Genomic DNA, 7,221 nt, shown 5'->3' on the forward strand with positions numbered 1-7,221 from the left:
CTCAGCCCCTTCAATAAAATTTTGCAGCAGCGGCAGCAGCAGCAGCAGCTTGCAACTTGCAGCTTGATCTGAACTCTGTCTGGCTGTCATCCTTCGTGTCTCTTGTCCCATAACATTCCTCCCTGACCGGTACTCGAGCCCCCGTCAGTGTCCCACAGGCTGGGACGACCTTCACATTACACATTGTGCAAAATGCAAATTCAGTGGTGATTATTCCATAATCATGAGGTCGTTTTTCATTCATTACTGCTTAGAAGTTTATTTCAGATGAAAAATGAATAATATATACTAAAAATTGCCAATGTTGTTGGGGATTGAATCATTTACCCCCAAGAGGATTGCTCAGTTTCTAACTCCTGGCCCTATGATTGAGATCCCATTTGTAATAGGACCTTTGAAACTGTTATTAGTTCAGGTGTGTCCAAACTGTATGAGGATGGGCCCTAATCCAATATGGTAATTGGACAGGGGAAAAGGGGACCTTGGGAGCTAGCCAGATGATAGATGTAAATGGGAACTGAAGAAGAAAGGAGAAAATGCCATGTGCATTGCCATATGACTGAAAAACAAGGAGCCCCAAAGATTGCCAGACAACAGGAAGATACTGACCCCAGGTAGAAGCAAGTCCTCTAGTCTGTCCAACTGTGAGCCAATACACTCTTCTTGTTATGCCAACTCATAGTATGGTATTTGTTTTAGATGAGAAACCAAAACAAATGGTCACCATACATGCACACAAGAAATGGCAAAATGAAAAATAAAAACTTTATTAAGAATGTTTAGACTTCTCTCACCCTCTATAACCTAGCAGAGTTTCTTCACAACTAACTTCTAGTTTAAGAGTTTTCCACTGACCCAGCCATCAGGCTACCTGGGGATTTAAGTCTTAAAGCCCATTATAAGGAATGGCAGAACTGGCTGGTACTTCATGTAACCTGTGGTAACCACATTGTCTGATATGTCTCTCATTGCTTTCACCCTCCAACTCCACATTTGAAAGAAGTTAGCTCTACCTATCCACTTATGTCCTGGTGAAATTGTGGTTAAAAATAATCAGGAGAATAGTGATAGTTCTTGATTGTCTTTCAGATTTAACCTGTGTTTAATTAAAAACGATAGCCATTGACTGATTCACAACTTACTTTGAGACAATATAAATGCAAAAGCTAGAATTAAAAAGTGTAGGACTCCCAAACCAAGCCTTAGTAATTTTATAACAATAATTTTTTAAAATGAAATAAACAGGAATTCAAAATATCAAGGGTTGTCAGTGTAATAGGTGTAAATCCAAACTTTAACAGAAAGTCAGGAGTTATGGTCACTGATAATGTGTGAATGACATGGACAATTTTCAAGTGGAGAGACAGCAAAAGCATGTGCAAAACAAATGTGAGGAAAAAAGGTATAGGAAAATAAGCCCAAGGAAAAAAAGGTGGAACTCTCTGATTTATAAAGCTTAATATTGAAATAAGCCACTTGTGGGGAGTGGATTCATAAAACTTTCATGATTGCCTTGGTAATTCTCAAATGTACTCTTTGTTTAAAATGGCAGCAATACTTTCTGGTTGTTGAACACTTTCATTATCATTTTAATAATGCAAACCTCTATGGAATCAAATGAAATGGATAAGACATGGTTGTACTAAGACTGTTCTTGAAAAGTAAGTTCTTAAAATGCTTCTTAGGTTATACTGTGTATGGAAAATGTCACCAGATGTTGCTCAAATATCTTTCAAAATTATTGTACAGAGTGGAAAAATGTGAGGACTAATCATCAAGCCCTATGCTTGAACTAGTAATATTTCATAAATTATTCATAATCTTTCAGTCTAAGAGACAATCAAATTCTCCTTTTTTCACCTTAAACATCTAACACTTAACAGTGATTAGGATTGAGGTGCTTGTACAGAACTTGTACAGAATTATTTCACTAAATTAAAAAGTATCCAGTGCATTGGATGTTATAGAATGCTTATTTAGAACTGAGGTTGCAATTCAGAATGTGGGAATTCAATTGCAAAGAAAACACTATAGTTGTTGTGGTTAACTGAGTGAATGTTGAATGCCTGAATAAAAAATGAGTAAATGTCTGATCGAATGTGATGTATTACATTTTTGGTAATTTCACTCATCTATCATCAAATAGTTGTTTAACTATCTGCTGGATAATAACTCTTATAGAGATTATTTAGAGTTCAGTTGTGATTAAAGTAAGCTGATAATCTTGCTAAAGAGACAACTGCACATGTATAGTGAATTTTACAAAGTTTGTAGTTGTTAAGACTGAAAATTATGTAAGTAAAATTTGCTGAAGCGCTGAGCTACATGGTGACAAAAAGGCTTGAGTTAGAGTGCTTTACCTGAACTGTAGACTGTATAGATTTAGGGGGAAAAAAAATACAGTAGGAAGAGATTGGAGTTAATCTACTCCAATTTTCACAAAAATGGCTTTGAAATGATCCACAAGAGATTGTTATTCATTTCCTTGTTAAACGTTAACAAGCTACTAGAAATGAATATGATTGCTTAACAATTCAACCCCCCACAATTTTATGAGGTCTAATTGTTACATGTTTTCTTTTTACTGGTAGTTCTAAGAGCCTACTACTTGTCCATACACAATGGAGACAGATTCCCCATGTTCATATCACAAGGCTACTCACAAATGGTTTTACCTTGAACATATTATTTAAATGGCCTTTGTCTGAATTTTCCATTTTTAAATTTTTAAAAAAATTTTAAAGATATTTAGATTACATAAATGTTACATAACAAATATGGGGGATTCCCATATGCCCAGCTCAGCACATTGCCCATATTTACCCCCAACAACATCTTTCATTAGTGTGGTACATTCATTGCAATTGATGAACACATTCTGGAGCATTGCCACTAAGCATGGATTACAGTTTACATTGTACTTTACACTCTCTCCCACACAATTCTGTAGGTTACGGCAAGATATATAATGGCTTGTATCTGTCATTGCAATGTCATTCAGAACAATTCCCAAGTGCCAGTTCACCCTGTAATATACCTGTTTTCCCTCTCCCTGACCTCAAAACCTCCAGTGGCCACTGCTTCCACATCAATGACATAAGTTCTTCCATTGCTAGAATCGCAATGAGTCTATAGTAGAATACCAGTAAGTTGACTCTCATCCATAGTTCATTCCCCAAATCTGAGGATTCTGGGATGGTGATGCCCACTCCACCCCTCATTATGGACTTCTGTCCATATGGTCAATGGATGGGACTCTCTTGCTTGCAGTTATAGCCTCTCCTCAGTTTCGTGGTTGTCCTTCATCAACTCCTTGTTATTAGTAGTTGTCCTGGGTGAGTCCAATGAACTGGAGAGTAGGTGTTACAACTCCATTGAGCCTCAAAGCCCAGGTGGCACATGGATAGCCCAAAGATTTAAGTCTCTTGGACATACACCTACCAACTCCAGCACCAACTATAGGTTCAAATAGAAGGGACCAAAGAGCCAAGTGTAGGGAAAATGCAATTGAGTACAATTCTGTCACACTGGGGAAAACAAACTCCAAAGTAGGGCCCACTGGCAAGGCACCAAACTCATGAGCTATCTGCCCTGACCATTGTTCCTGGGTGTATCTAGACTCAAAGATGCCCTACTATTTGGGGTAGTGTCTAATTTGGCAGTCAATGAGATCTGGCTAAGATGAGCATAAGCGTAACTTCTGCAGTGAACTCCCAACTCATTTTCAAGACTTTTAACCATATAAACTCTTTTGCCTTTACCTTTTCCCCTTTTTGGTCAAGGTCTTTTTCCAGTTGCATTGCTAGTTGGTGCTTGGTAGTAACGTGCCAGAGAGGTTCATCCCTGGGAATCATGTCCTATGCTGGGAGAAATTTGTTGCATTTATATAATCTGAGTTCAGCTTAGAAAGAGGCTTCATTTGAGCAACAAGGGAGCTCTCAGGAGGTAACACTTAGGTACCCTACAACACTAGGCTAATTTTCTATTTCAAGAGTAAAGTTTTATAAGCACAGTCATTAATATCAAAGGTCCATCAATGCACCATACTCCTTCACTAGCCATTGCCTCTGTATTTGGGGGATTCTTGCCATTCCATCAGATAATGTGGCAGATATCCCCATAATGGGAATTCAATATTCTTTCAGTTATTTGTGAATCTCTGCCCACTGTAACAATGCCTCAGAACATAAACATATTTATATGCCTTATATATATGATCAGGTGAACCTCCTTCCAAGTATCACCCATCACTGATATCCCACAGAAATGGTCCTCCCCTGCCACAGTTGTAACCCTTCTGTAACCTGAAACTTCTTCAAAAATAAAGCCAATAAAATAGCCAAAAACAATTAATAAAACTTAATAAAGATAGCTTTTTAAAAAGCAAATAAATACAAAAAAATTAAAAATTAAAAAATTGGGGATAATAAATAATGAAAAATTTTAAATTTTTTGGACTTTTTGCCTTTTATCACTATAAGACCTGTTGTCCTGTACATACAGTGACACTTTCTTACTTTATTCCCCCAATGTCTTACTTTTTTCATTTTGTCATCAAAGAAGTTTTAGGTCACAGCAAAGTCATACAGAATAAAGGGGACTCCCATATATCCAACATCCTCCCCCTTTCCCCTTACCCTATTATTAACATTTTATATATGAATGGTGTATTTATTACAACTAGTATACTAATATTGAAACATGTCTACCAACCATGGTCGTGGTTTACCTTATGGTTTACAGTTGAACCATACACTTCGAAAAATTTTGATGAAACTTAACCTAGCCTGATCCATCATTGCAAGATAATAAAGAACACTTCCATTGCCCTGAAGTGATGCCTATTCCATCTATACTGTTCCTCCCTCCGCTTCCCCTCATGACCCATGGCAGCAACCAGGATTCACTCTTTGCAGGGCCAGATTCAGAGTTACTTGCAACAACACTGAGTACTTGACACACTGGTCTGTTCTTCCCTGCTGGGCACAACCCATTTTCTCAAGAGGATCCCTCCTCTCTATTTGAGAACATAGTGGGCCTCCCCAGGATGGGAGTCCAATGCCTTCCCCCTAATTATATGGTTTTCCACCCACTGATATAAAACACTATGCCAAGATGGACACTCACACATTCCCTAGAAGCCTGCCTCAGGTGAGCCCTGTCCCCAAATCCTCCACATCCAATGCCCTGAATCAGTTACTCTATATTTTCCTTTTACCACAAGAAAATTGCCAACATTGTAGTTTCTACCATGTACCCACCAATTACCAGTGTTCACCTCCTCCCTCCCCCAGTTCCACAGACAGTTCAAACCTCCTTCACACCTTACCCTCCTGACATACTTGCACTGCCTAACCCAATAGTATTGCTGCACCACTGCCATGTCCCTCCACTGCATAACTACACACTTCCACTTTATCATAGATTTTGCCCATATGAGCATTGGCTCACAGCTTTCTTCTCTGTATTTCCTGTAAACCTATATTCCAGACTCTAGCTCTGAGAGTCTGCTCAATTTTCTTAATTCATATCAGTGAGATCATGTAATATTTGTCATTCAGTGCCTGGCTTGCTTCATTCAACTTAAGGTCTTCAAGACTCATCCCTGTTATTCTATGTGCTAATTCTGTGTTCCTTATTACAGCTGAGTAATATTTCATTGTATGTATATACCACAATTTGTTTATCCATTCATCAGTTGAAGGACATATGGGTTGATTACAACTTTTGGCAATAGTGAATAATGCCACTAGGAACATTGGTGTGCAGATATCTGTTCATGTCCTTGCTTTCAATTCTTCTGGGTTTATGTCCAGCAGTGGAATTGCTGGATCATAAGGCAATGCTGTAGTCTTCTGAGGAACCACCATACTGTCCCCCACAAAGTTTGCAGCATTCTTCATTACCACTAGTACTGGATGAGGATTCCCATTCCTCCACACATACTCCAACATTTGTAGTCCTCTTATTTTTTAATAGCCACAGTCAAATGGGTGTAAGATGATATCATTGTAGTTTTTATTTGCATTCCCCTAATAGCTAGTGAGGTTGAGCATCATTTCATGTGCTTTTTAGCCATTTGTATTTCTTCTTTGGAGAAGTGCCTAATCAAATCACTTACCCATTTTTTTAATGGGTTGCTTGTCCTTCTATTTTTGAGGTGTAGGATTTCTTTATATATGCAGGATATTAGGCCCCTATCAGATAAATGGTTGCCAAATATTTTCTCCCATTGGATAGTCTGCCTTTTCATTTTATTTACAAACTCTTTTGAGGTATGAAAGTTTTTTTAATTTTGAGGAGGCCCCCTTTATTTGTTTTTTATTTCACTACTCATGACTTGGGTGTGAAGATCATGAAACCATTTCCTATTACATGATCCTGCAGATGATTCCTATATTATTTTCTGAGGTCTTTATTGTCTTGGCTCTTATATTTAGATCTTTGGTCCATCTTGGGTTAATTTTTTACATAAGGCATGAGATGGTGTTCCTCTCTCATTCTTTTGGATGAGTCTATCCAGTTATTCAAGCACCATTTGTTGAAAAGGCCATTCTCTCCCAGTTGAATGGGTTTGGTGGCCTTTTTGAATATCAGTTGACTGAATCTGTGAGGATCTATATCAAAACATTCTTTGTGCCAGTACCATGCAGTTTTTCCCCTATAGCTTTGTGGTATGTTTTAAAGTCAGGTAGTTTGATTCCTCTGATTTCTTTTTTCTTTTTCAATATGTCTTTGGCTTTTCAAGGCCACTTGCCCTTCCAGATAAATTTCACAGTTTTTCCAATTCAGTAAAAAATGCTGTGGTGATTTTTATTGGGATTGAGTTAAATCTATAAAACAGTTGGGGTAAGATAGACATCTTAATGATGTTTAGTCTTCCTATCCATGAACAGGGAATATTCTTCCATTTATTTAAGTCTTCTTTGACTTCTTTTAACAGTCTTGTGTAGTTTTCTGCATGTAAGTTGTTGACATCTTTTGTTAATTTTATTCCTAAGTATTTGATTCTTTTAGTTGCTATTGTAAATGGTATTTTTTCTTGATTTTCTCCTCAGATTGCTCATTGCTGATACACAGAAGCACTGCTGATTTTTGCACTTCGGTCTTATAACCTGTGACTTTACTGAACTCATTTATGAGCCCTAGAAGCTTTATTGCAAATTCCTCAGGGCTTTCTATGTATAGGATCATGTTGTCTGCAAACAGTGAAATTTTTAC

This window comes from Dasypus novemcinctus, chromosome 12, assembly GCF_030445035.2.
Source record: "Dasypus novemcinctus isolate mDasNov1 chromosome 12, mDasNov1.1.hap2, whole genome shotgun sequence".
NCBI classification, from domain to species: domain Eukaryota; kingdom Metazoa; phylum Chordata; class Mammalia; order Cingulata; family Dasypodidae; genus Dasypus; species Dasypus novemcinctus.